This window comes from Pongo abelii, chromosome 9, assembly GCF_028885655.2.
Source record: "Pongo abelii isolate AG06213 chromosome 9, NHGRI_mPonAbe1-v2.0_pri, whole genome shotgun sequence".
NCBI classification, from domain to species: domain Eukaryota; kingdom Metazoa; phylum Chordata; class Mammalia; order Primates; family Hominidae; genus Pongo; species Pongo abelii.
The window spans coordinates 81,774,142-81,793,654 of NC_071994.2; the positions used below are offsets into that span (position 1 = coordinate 81,774,142).

The 19,513-nt window shown below is 37.1% G+C and overlaps 1 protein-coding gene across 3 annotated transcripts in view; it reads right to left on the bottom strand.

The window, feature by feature from the left end:
* The window catches only part of TENM4 (teneurin transmembrane protein 4), a 3,040,222-nt gene that overhangs the window by 1,051,286 nt on the left and 1,969,423 nt on the right, over positions 1–19,513 (bottom strand). For all 3 annotated transcript variants that reach the window (XM_054526090.2, XM_063711315.1, XM_054526091.2), the window contains exon 6: positions 19,189–19,250. The gene's annotated coding sequence lies outside the window, so the exon portion shown is untranslated. The remainder of the gene's footprint in view (positions 1–19,188; positions 19,251–19,513) is intronic.

A 19,513-nucleotide genomic window follows, 5' to 3' on the forward strand; every position in this document is an offset into this window, starting at 1 on the left:
AGTGGCACCTTTCTGGGCAGCTTTCTAGCCAGTTTGCACCAGCTGACATTCTAATGACTCTTTCAGGTGCCTCAGTAGGTGCCTTTCCAGTGAGTTCCAGCGACACCTCAGTGAGTAGTTTCCTAGTGAATTTTGTCAGGACCCTACTGTGCTGCCAGCTCCAATTTGTACCTCCATGAACTTCTCTGCCATCCAATGTGCCAAACGCACATTTCCAACCAGGTCTGAGTCTCATGCTTCCTGCCCTGTTCAAAATGTGTTTCTTCCTTAGGTACTGTTCCTTGGCTCCAGAGGTAGTAGCTGCTCTCTGTACCTGCCATTCATCGTTCACGGTAGAGCTTGCTCTGCCCCTTAGTAATTAATCCCCTGTTACTACCGAACAATTCCTTAGATTAAATTTGCCCTGTTCCACTTCTGTGTGATTTCTGGAACTTGACTGATATAGATCTCAAGACAAAGAGCTTTTTTAAGGACAAAAAATAAAATAAAATAAAATAAAAAATAAAAAGCCCCTTTATGGATTGCTGGAGCTTAGGAGTTCTGGTCTTCAGTGAGCTATGATAGCAAAACTGCACACCAGCCTGGGAAACAGAATGAGACCCTGTCTCAGGAAAAAAATCAAACAAAAACAAAAACAAAAAACGAACAAACAAAAAAAGCCCCTATGAAATGATAAAAGGTCTCATCAAGAAGACATTTAGAATTGACAAAAAGGAACAAATGGATCATTACAGTAGTAACTGGAGACTTTAACATCCTTCTCTCAGAAATTAGAAAAAATAAAAGACATAAATGTTCTGAACAAAACTATCAAACACCTTAACCTAATTAATATGTATAGGACACTATGCTCTAACTAGAAGATACTCATTCTTTTCAAGTACATTTGTTCATCAGAATGATTATGTTTTCAGCTACAAATTAAAGAAATTAAAACAATTAAAAAGAAATTTATATAAAGTATGTTCTCTGATCTCAATGGAATTAATTTGAAGTCAATAATAACAATAAGATACCTTGAAATATCACAACATTTGATAATAAATATACTTCTAAATAATACGTGGATAAAAGAAATCATGCAGAAAATTAGAAAACATTTTGATCTAAATTCGAATAAAAATACAACATATCAGAATTCGCAAGATAGAACAACAGCAATGTTTAGAGAGAGTTACTGCTCTGAACAATGACCCCGATACTACTGTAAGAAGCCACCAAAAGAACACCAAAATAAATGCAAAATTAGAAAAAAGAAAGTAATAAAAATAATATCTCTAAGATAAAGTGTATAGAAAATGGCAAATAATTTTTAAAATTAATAAAGCCCAAAGGTGAGCTTTTTGAAGACTCAGAAACTTAGTAAAACTCTAGCTAGACTGATTAAGGAAAAGGGTGAGAAAATACAAATTATCAATATCAAACATAAGAAAAGGGATTATTATTTTGGATACTACAGACACTTAAATGATATTAAAAGAATATTATTAATAACTTATGTCACATATTCAACAACATATTCAACACATTATCTGAAAAATACCGTTTACCAAAACTGACATAAGAAAAAACAGAAAATCTGAATAGCCCTATTTCTAATAAGAAATTAAATCATTATCAAATCCTCTCACAAAGAAAACTTCAGGTCTAGAAGGCTTTACTGGTTCTATCAGACAACAACAAAAGAAACAAAATTGGCTGGGTGCAGTGGCTCACGCCTGTAATCCCAGCACTTTGGGAGGCCGAGGCGGGCGGATCATGAGGTCAGGAGGTTGAGAGCATCCTGGCCAACATGGTGAAACCCTGTCTCTACTAAAATACAAAAAATTAGCTGGGCATGGTGGCATGCACCTGTAGTCCCAGCTACTTGGGAGGCTGAGGCAGGGGAATTGCTTGTACCCAGGAGGCGAAGGTTGCAGTGAGCTGGAGGTTGCAGTGGGCCAAGATCGAACCACTGCACTCCAGCTTGGTGACAGAGCAAGACTCCACCTCAAAAAAATAAGTAAATAAATAAATAAAATTAAATCTTATCAAATCCTATCAGACATTAAAGAAAGAACTGAAACCAATCTTACATAAATAATTTCAGAAAACAGAGAAGAAAAACTTCCCAACTTGTTTTATGAAGCCAGCATAACCATAATGCCAAAATCTGACAAAATATTAAAAGTAAATAAGGCTAATATCCCTTATGAAAATACATGCAAAAATACCTTACAAGATTAGCAAGTTGAATCAGTAATAGAAAAAAAAGAATAATATATCATAATCATGTAAGTTTTAATCCCACCATGCTAAACTTAATTAATGCTATTTGCTGTATTAATATAGAAGAAAAATCAGATAATCACTTCGATAGATGCAGAAAAAGAAATTTACAAAATTTAAAATACATTCATGTTAAAAAAAAGTCCCAGAAAACTAAAAATAGATGAACATTTCTATAAGCTAATAAAGGACTCCACCAGAAACCCTGTAGCAATTATTATACCTAATGGTGAAATACTTGAATACTTTTCCTAGGTTGGAAATACTGAATACTTTTTCTAGGTTGTGTCTCCTAGATTGGAAATGAGGAAAGGATCCAACAAATAAAAATACTGGAAAGTTAATAAAGTGGATGAAGTAAAACTGTTTCTTTCTGTAGCTAATATAATCATTTACATAGAAAATCCATAGGAAACGGCAATACATGTATTAGACCTAATAAGTAAATCTAGCAAAATAGTAGGGTACAATGTTAACATGTAAAAATCACTAAAAATTTATAGCAGTAAATATGTAAATAGTTTCATTTACATGTTATAAAACATAAAATATTTTGGAATAAATTTAACAAAGATGTAGAGAACCTTTACACTGAAAGCTACAAAATGTTACTGAGCAAAACTAAAATAGATCTGAATAAATGGAAGGATATACTGTGTTCAATTTCTTAAGATATCAACTCATCTTAAATTGATCTATAGATTCAATACAATCCAAGTAAATTCAATACAATAAATCCAAGAAAGCTTTTTTCCCCTAGTATCTCTGACCTGGCCAAACTTCCTTTGCCTGATCTATTGTCTACTAATAGCAGATATGAAGTAGGAACTTTCAGGAACTTTATAATCTGGGCCCCGACTATATTTGCAGCATCATCTCCTATGACCCCACCCCTACTGCGTACTTCTGGCATGCCCAACTACAAACAACTCTCCCAAAGTGTCATTATATTTCTTTTTGTTTTTCACTTTTATTTTAGGTCTGGGGGTACATGTGCATGTTTGTTATGCAGGTAAATTTTGTGTCATGGGGGTTTTGTGTACAGATTATTTCATCACTGAGGTAATCAGCATGGTACCTGATAGGCAGTTTTTGATCCTCCCCTTCCCTCCTCTGACCCTCCAACTTAAATAGGCCTTGATGTCTGTTGTTCTTTTCTTTGTATCCATATATACTCAATGTTTAGCTCTCATTTTATATGGGAGAACATGCGGTATTTGGTTTTCTGTATGTGTTAGTTTGCTTAGGATAATGGCTTCTAGCTCCATCCATGTTGCTACAAAGGACATTATCTCATTCTTTTTTATGGCTGCATAGTATTCCATGATGTATATGTACCACATTTTCTTTATCCAATCTACCATTGATGGGCATTTAGGTTAATTTCGTGTCTTTGCTATTGTGAATAGTGCTGTGATGCATATACGTGTGTATGTCTTTATGGTAGAATGATTTACATTCTTTTGTGTATATACCCAATAATGGGATTGCTGAGTTGAAGGGTAATTCAGTTTTAAGTTCTTTTAGAAACCACTACACTGCTTTCCACAATGACTGAACTAATTTACATTCCCACCAGCAGCGTGTAAGTGTTCTCTTTGCTCCACAACCTTGCCAGCATCTGTTATTTTTTGTTATTTTAGTAATAGCCATTCTAACTGGTGTGAGATGGTATCTCATGATGGTTTTGATTTTTATTTCTCTAATGATCAGTGATGTTGAGCTTTTTTTCATACACTTGTTGGCTGCATGCATGTTTTCTTTTGAAAAGTGCCTGTTCATGTCCTTTGCCCACTTTTTAATGGGATTGTTTGTTGTTTACTTGTAAGTTTGTTTAAATTTCTTATAGTTGCTGGATATTAGATATTACGCAGATGTATAGTTTACAAATATTTTCTTCCATTCTGTAGTTTGTTCACTTTGCTCATTGTTCCTCTTCCTGTTCAGAAACTCTTTAGTTTAATTAGGTTCCATTTATCAATTTTTGTTTTTGTTGGAATTGCTTTTGGCATCTTCATCATGAAATGTTTGTCACGTTCTATGTCCAGAATGGTATTTCCTTGTTTATTTTCCAAGGGTTGTATACTTTTAGGTTTTACATCTAATTCTTTAATCTATCTTGAGTTGATTTTTGTGTGACGTATAAGGAAGGAGTTCAGTTTCAGTCTTGTGCATATGGCTAGCCAGTTATCCCCTACCATTTATCGAATAGGGAGTCCTTTCCCCATTGCTTGTTTTTTGTTGATTCTGTCAAACATCAGATTGTTGTAGGTGTGTTGCATTATTTCTGGCTTTCTATTCTGTTTCAGTGGTCAATGTGTTTTTGTATCAGTACCATGATGTTTTGTCCACTTTAGCCTTGTAGTATAGTTTGAGGCTGAGTAATGTGATGCCTCCACCTTTGTTCTTTTTGATTAATACTGCCTTGGTTATTCAGGCTTTTTGGTTCCACTTAAATTTTAAAATAGTTTTTTCTAATTCTATGAGGAATATCACTGGTAGTTTGATAGGAATAGCATTAAATTTGTAAATTGTTTTGGGCAGTATGGTCATTTTAATATGGATTCTTCCTATCGATGAACATGGAATGTTTTTCCATTTGTTTGTGTCATCTCTGATTTCTTTGAGCAGTGTTTTGTAATTCTGTTTATAGAGGTTTATAATCTCCCTGGTTAGTGGTATTCTTAGGTATTTTATTCTTTTTGTGGCAGTTGTGAGTGGGATTGCATTCTTAATTTGGCTCTCAGCTTCGAAGTTGTTGGTATATGGGAATGCTACTCGTTTTTGTAAATTAATTTTGTATCCTAAAATTGCTGAAGTTGTTTATCAGCTTAAAGAGCTTTTGGGTGAGATTATTGGGTTTTCAAAATGTAGATCATGTTGTGTGCAAACAGGGATAGTTGGACTTCCTGTTTTTCTATTTAGATGCCCTTTTTTTTCTCTCTCTTGTCTGATTGCTCTGGCCAGGACTTCCAATACTATGTTGAACAGGAATGGTGAAAGAAGGCATCTTTGTCTTGTGCCAGTTTTCAAGGGAAATTCTTGCAGCTTTTCCTCATTTAGTATGATGTTGGCTGCGGGTTTGTCATAGATGGCTCATATTATTTTGAGGTCTGTTCTTTCAATGCCTAGTTTGTTGAGAGCTTTTATTTTTTTTTATTTTTTTTATTTTTTTACAAGTTTGATTTTGATTCTGGATTTTTTTAACTTAAATGCAGACATATATCTGATCAGGGCTAACAGAATTTAGCAAATCATTATAAAATCTTTTTGGAAGTAATAAAGGAATAAGTAAAGGTATTACCCTCCTTTTTTTTCCTTAGGAAATGTTTAGATTGGTCCTTAGCTTTGTTTCTTTTTTTTTTTTTTTCTTCTTTCTATTATTATTATTATTATTATTATTATTATACTTTAGGCTCTATGGTACATGTGCGCAACGTGCAGGTAAGTTACATATGTATACATGTGCCATGCTGGTGCGCTGCACCCACCAACTCGTCATCTAGCATTAGGTATATCTCCCAATGCTATCCCTCCCCACTCCTCCCACCCCACAACAGTCTCCGAAGTGTGATGTTCCCCTTCCTGTGTCCATGTGTTCTCATTGTTCAATTCCCACCTATGAGTGAGAATATGCGGTGTTTCGTTTTTTGTTCTTGCGATAGTTTACTGAGAATGATGATTTCCAATTTCATCCATGTCCCTACAAAGGACGTGAACTCATCATTTTTTATGGCTGCATAGTATTCCATGATGTATATGTGCCACATTTTCTTAATCCAGTCTATCATTGTTGGACATTTGGGTTGGTTCCAAGTCTTTGCTATTGTGAATAATGCCGCAATAAACATACGTGTGCATGTGTCTTTATAGCAGCATGATTTATAGTCCTTTGGGTATATACCCAGTAATGGGATGGCTGGGTCAAATGGAATTTCTAGTTCTAGATCCCTGAGGAATCGCCACACTGACTTCCACAAGGGTTGAACTAGTTTACAGTCCCACCAACAGTGTAAAAGTGTTCCTATTTCTCCACATCCTCTCCAGCACCTGTTGTTTCCTGACTTTTTAATGATTGCCATTCTAACTGGTGTGAGATGGTATCTCATTGTGGTTTTGATTTGCATTTCTCTGATGGCCAGTGATGGTGAGCATTTTTTCATGTGTTTTTTGGCTGCATAAATGTCTTCTTTTGAGAAGTGTCTGTTCATGTCCTTTGCCCACTTTTTGATGGGGTTGTTTGTTTTTTTCTTGTAAATTTGTTGGAGTTCATTGTAGATTCTGGATATTAGCCCTTTGTCAGATGAGTAGGTTGCGAAAATTTTCTCCCATTTTGTAGGTTGCCTGTTCACTCTGATGGTAGTTTCCTTTGCTGTGCAGAAGCTCTTTAGTTTAATTAGATCCCATTTGTCAATTTTGGCTTTTGTTGCCATTGCTTTTGGTGTTTTAGACATGAAGTCCTTGCCCATGCCTATGTCCTGAATGGTAATGCCTAGGTTTTCTTCTAGGGTTTTTATGGTTTTAGGTCTAACATTTAAGTCTTTAATCCATCTTGAATTGATTTTTGTATAAGGTGTAAGGAAGGGATCCAGTTTCAGCTTTCTACATATGGCTAGCCAGTTTTCCCAGCACCATTTATTAAATAGGGAATCCTTTCCCCATTTCTTGTTTTTGTCAGGTTTGTCAAAGATCAGATAGTTGTAGATATGTGGCATTATTTCTGACGGCTCTGTTCTGTTCCATTGATCTATATCTCTGTTTTGGTACCAGTACCATGCTGTTTTGGTTACTGTAGCCTTGTAGTATAGTCTAAAGTCAGGTAGCGTGATGCCTCCAGCTTTGTTCTTTTGGCTTAGGATTGACTTGGCGATGCGGGCTCTTTTTTGGTTCCATATGAACTTTAAAGTAGTTTTTTCCAATTCTGTGAAGAAAGTCATTGGTAACTTGATGGGGATGGCATTGAATCTGTAAATTACCTTGGGAAGGATGGCCATTTTCATGATATTGATTCTTCTTACCCATGAGCATGGAATGTTCTTCCATTTGTTTGTATCCTCTTTTATTTCCTTGAGCAGTGGTTTGTAGTTCTCCTTGAAGAGGTCCTTCACATCCCTTGTAAGTGGGATTCCTAGGTATTTTATTCTCTTTGAAGCAATTGTGAATGGGAGTTCACTCATGATTTGGCTCTCTGTTTGTCTGTTATTGATGTATAAGAATGCTTGTGATTTTTGTACATTGATTTTGTATCCTGAGACTTTGCTGAAGTTGCTTATTAGCTTAAGGAGATTTTGGGCTGAGACAATGGGGTTTTCTAGATATACTATCATGTCATCTGCAAACAGGGACAATTTGACTTCCTCTTTTCCTAATTGAATACCCTTGATTTCCTTCTCTTGCCTAATTGCCCTGGCCAGAACTTCCAACACTATGTTGAATAGAAGTGGTGAGAGAGGGCATCCCTGTCTTGTGCCAGTTTTCAAAGGGAATGCTTCCAGTTTTTGCCCATTCACTATGATATTGGCTGTGGGTTTGTCATAGGTAGCTCTTATTATTTTGAGATACGACCCATCAATACCTAATTTATTCAGAGTTTTTAGCATGAAGGGTTGTTGAATTTTGTCAAAGGCCTTTTCTGCATCTATTGAGATAATCATGTGGTTTTTGACTTTGGTTCTGTTTATATGCTGGATTACATTTATTGATTTGCGTATATTGAACCAGCCTTGCATCCCAGGGATGAAGCCCACTTGATCATGGTGGATAAGCTTTTTGATGTGCTGCTGGATTCTGTTTGCCAGTATTTTATTGAGGATTTTTGCATCAATGTTCATCAAGGATATTGGTCTAAAATTCTCTTTTTTGGTTGTGCCTCTGCCTGGCTCTGGTATCAGGATGATGCTGGCCTCATAAAATGAGTTAGGGAGGATTCCCTCTTTTTCTATTGATTGGAATAGTTTCAGAAGGAATGGTACCAGTTCCTTCTTGTACCTCTGATAGAATTCGGCTGTGAATCCATCTGGTCCTGGACTCTTTTTGGTTGGTAAGCTATTGATTATTGCCATAATTTCAGAGTCTGTTATTGGTCTATTCAGAGAGTCAACTTCTTCCTGGTTTAGTCTTGGGAGAGTGTATGTGTCGAGGAATTTATCCATTTCTTCTAGATTTTCTAGTTTATTTGCATAGAAGTGTTTGTAGTATTCTCTGATGGTAGTTTGTATTTCTGTGGGATCAGTGGTGATATATCCCCTTTATCATTTTTGATTGCATCTATTTGATTCTTCTCTCTTTTCTTCTTTATTAGCCTTGCTAGCGGTCTATCAATTTTGTTGATCCTTTCAAAAAACCAGCTCCTGGATTCATTAATTTTTTGAAGGATTTTTTGTGTCTCTATTTCCTCCAGTTCTGCTCTGATTTTAGTTATTTCTTGCCTTCTGCTAGCTTTTGGATGTGTTTGCTCTTGCTTTTCTAGTTCTTTTAATTGTGATGTTAGGGTGTCAATTTTGGATCTTTCCTGCTTTCTCTTGTGGGCATTTAGTGCTATAAATTTCCCTCTACACACTGCTTTGAATGCATCCCAGAGATTCTGGTATGTTGTGTCTTGGTTCTCCTTGGTTTCAAAGAACATCTTTATTTCTGCCTTCATTTCGTTATGTACCCAGTAGTCATTCAGGAGCAGGTTGTTCAGTTTCCACGTAGTTGAGCGGTTTTGACTGAGGTTCTTAATCCTGAGTTCTAGCTTGATTGCACTGTGATCTGAGAGATAGTTTGTTATAATTTCTGTTCTTTTACATTTGCTGAGGAGACCTTTACTTCCAAGTATATGGTCAATTTTGGAATAGGTGTGGTGTGGTGCTGAAAAAAATGTACATTCTGTTGATTTGAGGTGGAGAGTTCTGTAGATGTCTATTAAGTCCACTTGATGCAGAGCTGAGTTCAATTCCTGGGTATCCTTGTTGACTTTCGGTCTCGTTGATCTGTCTAATGTTGACAGTGGGGTGTTAAAGTCTCCCATTATTAATGTGTGGGAGTCTAAGTCTCTTTGTAGGTCACTCAGGGCTTGCTTTATGAATCTGGGTGCTCCTGTATTGGGTGCATATATATTTAGGATAGTTAGCTCTTCTTGTTGAATTAATCCCTTTACCATTATGTAATGGCCTTCTTTGTCTCTTTTGATCTTTGTTGGTTTAAAGTCTGTTTTATCAGAGACTAGGATTGCAACCCCTGCCTTTTTTTGTTTTCCATTTGGTTGGTAGATCTTCCTCCATCCTTTTATTTTGAGCCTATGTGTGTCTCTGCACGTGAGATGGGTTTCCTGAATACAGCACACTGATGGGTCTTGAGTCTTTATCCAATTTGCCAGTCTGTGTCTTTTAATTGGAGCATTTAGTCCATTTACATTTAAAGTTAATATTGTTATGTGTGAATCTGATCCTGTCATTATGATGTTAGCTGGTTATTTTGCTCGTTAGTTGATGCAGTCTCTTCCTAGTCTCGATGGTCTTTACATTTCGGTATGATTTTGCAGTGGCTGGTACCGGTTGTGCCTTTCCATGTTTAGTGCTTCCTTCAGGAGCTCTTTTAGGGCAGGCCTGGTGGTGACAAAATCTCTCAGCATTTGCTTGTCTGTAAAGTATTTTATTTCTCCTTCACTTATGAAGCTTAGTTTGGCAGGATATGAAATTCTGGGTTGAAAATTCTTTTCTTTAAGAATGTTGAATATTGGCCCCCACTCTCTTCTGGCTTGTAGGGTTTCTGCCGAGCGAGAGATCCGCTGTTAGTCTGATGGGCTTCCCTTTGATGGTAACCCGACCTTTCTCTCTGGCTGCCCTTAACATTTTTTCCTTCATTTCAACTTTGGTGACTCTGACAATTATGTGTCTTGGAGTTGCTCTTCTCGAGGAGTATCTTTGTGGCATTCTCTGTATTTCCTGAATCTGAATGTTGGCCTGCCTTGCTAGATTGGGGAAGTTCTCCTGGATAATATCCTGCAGAGTGTTTTCCAACTTGGTTCCATTCTCCCCGTCACTTTCAGGTACACCAATCAGATGTAGATTTGGTCTTTTCACATAGTCCCACATTTCTTGGAGGCTTTGCTCGTTTCTTTTTATTCTTTTTTCTCTAAACTTCCCTTCTCGCTTCATTTCATTCATTTCATCTTCCAGGGCTGATACCCTTTCTTCCATTTGATCGCATCGGCTCCTGAGGCTTCTGCATTCTTCACGTAGTTCTCGAGCCTTGGTTTTCAGCTCCATCAGCTCCTTTAAGCACTTCTCTGTATTGGTTATTCTAGTTATACATTCTTCTAAATTTTTTTCAAAGTTTTCAACTTCTTTGACTTTGGTTTGAATATCCTCTCATAGCTCGGAGTAATTTGATCGTCTGAAGCCTTCTTCTCTCAGCTCGTCAAAGTCATTCTCCGTGCAGCTTTGTTCCATTGCTGGTGAGGAACTGCGTTCCTTTGGAGGAGGAGAGGTACTCTGCTTTTTAGAGTTTCCAGTTTTTCTGCTCTGTTTTTTCCCCATCTTTGTGTTTTTATCTACTTTTGGTCTTTGATGATGGTGATGTACAGATGGGTTTTTGGTGTGGATGTCCTTTCTGTTAGTTTTCCTTCTAACAGACAGGACCCTCAGCTGCAGGTCTGTTGGAGTACCTGGCTGGCCGTGTGAGGTGTCAGTCTGCCCCTGCTGGGGGGTGCCTCCCAGTTAGGCTGCTCGGGGGTCAGGGGTCAGGGACCCACTTGAGGAGACAGTCAGCCCGTTCTCAAATCTCCAGTTGCGTGCTGGGAGAACCACTGCTCTCCTCAAAGCTGTCAGACGGGACATTTAAGTCTGCAGAGGTTACTGCTGTCTTTTTGTTTGTCTGTGCCCTGCCCCCAGAGGTGGAGCCTACAGAGGCAGGCAGGCCTCCTTGAGCTGTGGTGGGCTCCACCCAGTTCAAGCTTCCCGGCTGCTTTGTTTACCTAAGCAAGCCTGGGCAATGGCGGGTGCCCCTCCCCCAGCCTGGCTGCCGCCTTGCTGTTTGATCTCAAACTGCTGTGCTAGCAATCAGTGAGACTCCGTGGGCATAGGACCCTCTGAGCCAGGTGTGGGCTATAATCTCCTGGTGCACCGTTTCCTAAGCCCATCGGAAAAGCACAGTATTCGGGTGGGAGTGGCCCGATTTTCCAGGTGCCATCTGTCACCCCTGGAAAGGGAACTCCCTGACCCCTTGTGCTTCCCGAGTGAGGCAATGCCTCGCCCCTGCTTCGGCTGGCGCACGGTGCACTCACCCACTGACCTGCGCCCACTGTCTGGCACTCCTTAGTGAGATGAACACGGTACCTCAGATGGAAATGCAGAAATCACCCGTCTTCTGCGTCGCTGGCGCTGGGAGCTGTAGACCGGAGCTGTTCCTATTCGGCCATCTTGGCTCCTCCCCCGAGAGCTTTTAATATGAAGGGATTCCACATTTTATCAAAAGCCATTTCTGCATTTATTGAGAAGATCATGTGGTTTGTGTTTTTAGTTCTGTTTATGGGATGAACCACATTTATTGATTTGTATATGTTGCACCAACCTTGCATACAGTGATAAAGTGTACTTGATCATGGTGGATTAGCTTTTTGATGTACTGCGAGCTTTGGTTTGCCAGTATTTTGTTGAAGATTTTTGCATCAATGTTCATCAAGTATACTGGCCTAAAGTTTATTTTTGTTGTTGTTATTGTTGTTGTGTTTCTGCCAGGTTTTGGTATCAGGATGGTGCTGGCCTCATAGAATGAGCTGGACAGGAGTTCTACCTCCTCAATTTTTTTGGAATAGTTTCAGAGGAATAGTACCAGCTCTTCTGTATACATCTTGTAGATTTCAGCTTGAATCCTTCTGGTTTTTGTATTTTTTTGGCTGGTAGGCTATTTATTACTGATTCAATTTTGGAACTCATTATTGGTCTGTTCAGATATTTAATCTCTTCTTGGTTCAATCTTGAGATGTTTTATTTTTCTAGGAATTTATCAATTTCTTCTAGATTTTCTGTGCATAGAGGTGTTCATAATAGTCTCTGAGGGTTTTTGTATTTCTGTGGGGTCAGTGATAATGTTTCCTTTGTCATTTCTGATTGTGTTTATTTGGGTTTTCCCTCTCTCTTTTCTTATTAGTCTAGCTAGCAGTTTATCTATCTTATTAATTCTTTCCAGCTAGCAGTTTATCTATCTTATTAATTCTTTCAAAGAACTAACTCTTGAATTCATTGATCTTTTGTGTGGTTTTCTCGTCTCCATTTTCTTAAGTTCAGCTTCGATTTAGGTTATTTCTTGTGTTCTGCTAGCGTTGGGGTTAGCTCGTTTCTCTAGTTCTTCTCGTTGTGATGTTAAGTTGTTAATTTGAAATTTTTCTGACTTCGTGATGTGAAATGGACAAGCCAATTCTAAAATTTACATGGAAATGCAAGTGTATCCAAAGAAAGCTTGAAAGAACAAAGTTACATGGTTAACGCTACCTGATTTCAAAATTTGCTATACACCCATTGTATTCAAGATAGTGTGATACTACATAATGATCAAGAAATAGATCAATGGTATAGAATAAAAAACAGGGACTAGACCCTCATTTATACTGTCATTTTATTTCTTAAAACAACAAATCAATCCAGTAGGAAAACAAACATTTTTTCCAAAATGTGGTTATTGTGGTAAAATTCGTGTAAAAAATTACTATCTTAACCACCTAAAATTGACTATTTGATGGCATTACATATATTTATATTGCTGTGCAACCATTACTGCCATCTTTCTCCATAACTCTTCATCTTATAAAACTAAAACTCTGTATAAATTAAATCGTAACTCCCCATCCCCTCCCCTGGGCCTTGGCAATCACTGTTCTACTTTCTGTCTCTATGATTCTGATTATTCCAAGTTCCTCATATAAGTGGTATCATAAAGTATTTGTCATTTTGTGACTCGTTTATGTTACTTGGCATAATGTCATCAAAGTTCATCTATGTTGTAGCATACATCAGAACTTCATTTCTTATTCAATAAAGCTGAATAACATCTCGTTACACATATATACCACATTTTGCTTATCCATTCTTCTGTCTTTGGACACTGTGTTGCTTCCATATTTTAATTATTGTAATAATGCTGATAATAAACATGGATGTACAAATATCTCTTTGAGACCCAGATTTTAATTATTTTAAGTATATACTCAGAAGTTGAATTTTGGATCATATGGTAATTCTGTTTTGAATTAAAAAAAAAAGAACTTCCATAGTGTTTACCACAGGGGTGTTACCATTTTACATTCCCACCAATAGTGAACGGGATTCCAATTCTTCCACATCCTCCCCAATTTGTTATTTTTAGGGCTTTTTGTTAATAGCCAAAAAATTTGTTATTTTTTAACAAATATGCCACAACTCAATATCTGTACCGAAAATAAAAACAAAAAATCATAACAATCAATCTGTACCCAATATACAAAATTAATTTGAATAAACCATTTCACTCTCTCTCTCGGTAGTCTTGTTCATTCCCACTAGGGAAGCTGAGAACCCCTGCGAGATTATACTATGTAAATGGTAAAGTCAGGCTTTGAAGCCAGATTTCTCTGTCTTCTATACCTGTGCTGTTTGTTGACTTTTGTTTCATCCTTGAATTCTATCTCATCATCTTTTTCATCATTGAACCACCAGGAACCCTGTAAATACTGGTTGAACAGAGGATTGAATGGCTTCTAGAACTCCCTGCTGCCTGCACACAATCCTTTCCACAAAATGCAGCACACCCCTAGTAATCAATCTGTGGTCTCCTTCTGTATGGAACTTGGTTTTAAAGTCTCATGTTTAGAAGACATAACCAAATTATGAGAGAGAGAGAAAAAAAAGATCATTAAAAGCCTGCACACTGGAATAAGAGGCATTTGTACCTAAAGAGCTAGTGACATATGAATTAAGAATAAAATTTAAAAAATTGGTTCAAAATCAACATAATATTTCCTCTGATTCCATTTAGAGACAGTTTAAAATATTCAGTTTGCTTATCTTTAAAATTAAGAGGCAAAGAGCGGGGTCATCAACTTCTATCTAAAGTACAGTACAATTATTGATGAGAGATGGCCTGAAGGAGGCTAGGCAGTACTGGAAGACAAAATGGGGGGAAAAATGTGGAAGGACGATTGGGGAAAGAGGAAGCAAATGCAGAGGGCAAGACAGCAAGGGAACATTCTCCTTGTTACACAATGCGCAGAACCTGCCACAGTTTTAAAGTATCTAGATAGAAGGACTCTGTCCTGGAAAGTCTTGCCTTCCCCTTGGGGTTGGGATTTCTAATGCTCCCAAGCTGAACCAGTTCCCAAGACTATGATGTTCTGCTTTTAAAATCTAGCCTCAGGGTAGAGAAAGGCCTTTGTTACATAGTGGGGAGCCTCTGAGCTCTCAAAATAACATTGCCAAGCACTGAGAAAAACACCAAAGGAATAGAATGAGAAAAACAGAGGCACCCAAGTCACTGTGATATTCATTAAAAACAGATTTCTGACCCTACAAGGGTTAAACTTGAGCCCCACAGGGCTGGTGCACGACCAAGGACTCCCCGCCTGGCTTCCTGCCTTCTCAGTTTAAGCCCTGCCTCCTTACTGCTTCTATTTACCTTATTTCTTGCCAGTAGGTCTGTCTGCAAGAGTCCTTGTCACCTTCCCAGCTAAGGTCCCCTAACCCCTTCTTCAGTTTCTTTGGGTAACTTATACTCAGTTTGTTTCTTCGTTTTCCAACATGAGGAAAATGATACTTCCACAGTCTTCAGCTGCTCGTGTTGATGGACATAAGGACTTCATAGTCACTTGCTCAGCTGGAAGTATTTTGTGATTTAGTTTGTGACTCTTAACCAATTCATGGAATTTATCAACCAAATCAGGACACTTTTAGAGCTGAACAGAGTCCTGTTCATAATTACATGGAAACAAGCGTTGTACATGGACTGTCCTGTGATAAAGGTATGGTCATCCCAGTGATAGACTCACAGTAAATAGATACTACCATTCTAAGCAATCGTATTATACCTTGTAATGAAAATTATCACAAAAACAGTAACAATTCTATTTTCTTTCAGAAAGATAAACAGGGAGTGAGGCATACATGTACAACTATTCAGGAGAATGAGAGGGAGAAAGGAAATAAAAGAGGATAAGGATGAGAACAAAAGAGAGGAAGAGACTTAGGTGATACCTCTGAAGGTACTAGAGTGAATGTTGATAGCTTAAGTCCATTTTTATGTTTATACAGGAGATACTGGTCCTTTGAAATGTTAACTGCTCTATTTCCTTAATTCTAAGAGAAACACCTTTTCACATTTTAATTATTCTGAAATCGGAATGTATATTACAAGGGATGTCAGAAAATAACTCTTTAGCTCCTAGGAAGAGGAATACTTTGTGACAGAGTTGTTATTGCCTGTACATGTATGAACTTGGCAATGCACAGGAGGTAGATCTGTTCAGACTAACAGCTGAGTTGATATATTTGCATTGGTAGCACCATATGTGGTTAAATTTTACATCAAATCTAGATGTATAATAATTGCTCAAAATGGCTTCAGCAAGACTGCATTGTGATGTCACACTATAGCAAAAATTTAATGCCTGCAGAGGACAACCGGCACATTCCCAGCAATGCAATTAAAGGCATTGGAAAACACCAAGTACCTTCGAGTGCTTCATAGAATTTTCAAGTCTAGTTAAGGTAAATGTGGATAAGCAATGTTTCAAGAACTACAACTTAGGTGCCTATGATATCTGGTAGAAGGTTAGGCTGAAACAGAAATTTTTTAATCTCTAGAGATAACTAGTTTAATTAAGGGAATAACAAAAAGGAGCCATGAGTTTAACCATATAGCTAATCTAGATCAAATTGTGGTCTTCCTCCGTTTGCCTTGAAATTGCACTGTAGGGCCGGGCGCGGTGGCTTATGCCTGTAATCCCAGCACTTCGGAAGGCGGAGGCGGGTGGATCATGAGGCCAGGAAATCGAGACCATCCTGGCTAACACAGTGAAACCCCATCTCTACTAAAAATACAAAAAAATTAGCTGGGCATGGTGGCGGATGCCTGTAGTCCCAGCTACTTGGGAGGCTGAGGCAGAATGGCGTGAACCTGGGAGGCGGAGCTTGCAGTGAGCCGAGATCGTGCCACTGCACTCCAGCCGGGGCGACAGAGCGAGAGTCCACCTCAAAAAAAAAAAAAAAAAAAAAAAAAAAGAAATTGCACTGTCAATTGCAAAGGTGTTAAAGAGGACATGAGATGTAAATTAGGCTCAGCCCCGATGCAATGCCTAACTGCAGATGGCCAAAAGGGATTCCGAAGAATTCTAAGTGTTAAGAAGGATTAGATTCAAATTTTGATCATGACACTTAAAATAAATGGTGGGTATATGGGTAAATTAATGTTATAGAGCAGGAGTTTTTTAAGCTAATTTTGACATTTATTTCACCGCCTTACCTGCCAATGACTGCCCCGCCATTATTGAATTAATGGTCTGTTTCATAATTGACTTTGTTTTAAAGTTAAGGAAGTAGAATACTTGTCAGCCCACACTTCCTTAATATTCATCTTTGGAGGCTCCACCATCAAATGAATAACCCAATTTTCCTACCCTGATGGGCAAAGGTAATAACTAGAACACTATATTTTCCAGAACTGAACCAGAAAACCAGAGTTCTGGTTTAAATTGGTTAAACTGACAAAGAATCAGGTTTAGCACTAAGGAGAAAGATTTGTACTTCTGATATTATTATACATTTTAATACAGAATACTAGTAGCTCAATTCCTGAATTAAGAAAAATGTAGAATGTGATACTGATACCACTAAAGGATAATATAAAATTATTTAATTTTGATAGCATTCATGTCACATCAATGCAGAAATTTTAAAAATTAACCAGATATGAATTATGAAGTAGCTATTAGAATATTTAACATTAAAGGTGAATACCAGATGAGAACATGTATTTTTTTAAAAATCCAAAATTAGAAACTTTAGCCTCAACGTAAAATGAAACATTCATTGACTGTGCTTCTTAGATTACTTCTTTTAGATTTTAAGTGTCTCACTTTGGAAAGCTAGAATTTACTAGACCATTCAAAAAGCTAAGGAAAAAAGAGCAAAACATATCAGCTAAAAGGGTAATCACTTGTGTGTTGAGAACACTATTTTCTTTCTATTTTTAATAGAGTATTGGCAGAAATATTTTTGTTCAGATTACAGACAAATCATTCTATCTCACTTACCAAAAAGTAAAAACTGATTTCAAATGAGGAAATAAAATATTTCCCCATTACATACATAATTGTACTGACCATTTATTTGCTGCTCTGTTCTATATTAATGTTTGCAATTGAACCAGATTAAACAGTATGGTAAGGGTGTAAATAATTTCCTGCAGGTGTGCTGAGGAACACAACTAAAATATTACTTGCAACTTATTTCAGGTGGCATTTTGGGATTTTAAGATGTGCACAATATGTTTTTCAAAGGTAATTGAAATTCTGATTTTGTTTTTTATGCTGTTAAAAAATGAAAAGGATTTGAGTATAACAATGTTTTCAACAATGTGCCGACAATCCAAAAGTGATTACATTGTACTTGGATGGGAGAAATAGAAATGGAATTGGCTTAGAACCAAAAATAAAAATAGTAAAGAATTTGTGATATGTGCTGATGGGAATGTGGGAAGGGATGGAGTAGTATGTGGAGAGGTTGCTGGAGGACATATACAGACATTATGTTCTCAACCAAAATCACAAGGTTTGTTACTGCAAATGTAACAGTGGAAACAATAGGATAGAAAATCATGGCTGCCTTAGAAAAATCCAAAAATTGTCCTTCCAGGAGTGTATAAAGAGGTAGTAAAACATTGACAAAGGTGTTAGTATGGGGAAAACTATAAATAAGAAGCCAATTACTGTAAAGTGAATTATATTTTTTGGACTTGTTTCTGTTTTCCCCAAATTACTGCTAGTGGTACGAGGCAAAATGTGTGGGTATGAAAAAAAATGTGTTATGTTAACTGTGCCTTCTGAGTACATTTATTATTTCCAATCTGCATTTATGCATCCAGAAATATGTTCTGCTAAAAACAAGAAACAACTCAGTCTCCAGAATCAACTCTTTTTTTATAGAAACAAAAAACCAGCTTCTTATCACACAACTCTAGGTATTGTGCCTACCAATAAACAAAACTCCAAATCAACCTTTCTCTCACACAAAAAAGAACAATATCCCATACAAAAACAACAAAACATGCTCTGAAGAAGAGACTAGAATAGATAACATGTCTGGAAATATATTCCATTCTTCCATTAGAATGCAGCTTATGTGAAGGTCAGAAATCTTTTCAGAAAGTTTTAAAATATCTCGTTTAATGTCTGCCCTTTGATTTATTTTCCAATCTGGGGTAAGCTTTTCATCTTGTTACCAACATTTCAATAACATATCAAACCGAAGGAGTTACAGAAGCAAAATTGCGTTATTGAACATCAGGTATATTTGCAATGTGAATAAATGATCAGTTTTTGAACAAGACAAAAAAGTGATTTTTTTTCAGATATATTTGTCACTTTGTAACAGGATTCCTTCAAACACAAAAGCATTCTAGGGGATTTACATTTTATATATGCTTCATGAACATTTGGTTTATACACAACTCTTCCACAATGCAACTGTGGCCCAAGGGAAGTATACCTCTAAAGATGTATGTTATAACTATATATCCAGAGTAATATACTAGGTACGGGTGTGGGCAGGACTCTGAAGACTTTGGGATAGATTTGAGAATTATGAATAAAAATGACCCAAGAATAGAGAAAATTAATCAAATCAAGCTTTCACCATAACTTGGCTCATGACAAAAGGTGACAAATGAGAAGTGAAGAACCATATAACTCACCAATATAACCAATGTTTGTCACCAGAGACCCATGACAAATCCAAGCTCCAATGAACATTGATCTATAAAGAGAAGCAAGAAAAGAGTTATCACTTTTGTGGAGATGAAAATATTTGTGTGCAAGGAGTACAATTTGGACACATTCTGATAGAACCATATGTCAAGGCAGGCTTGGGTATAGGGTACAGAGAGAAAGAGTGTGTATTACAATTGCCTTGCTTTTACTTCTTCAGCTACAACTTCATATATATATTATACGGTTATCTTTTCTGGTGAGTAGAGACCAACACTAGCCCTCAGCAAAAGTAACTAATAAAAGTTTAAT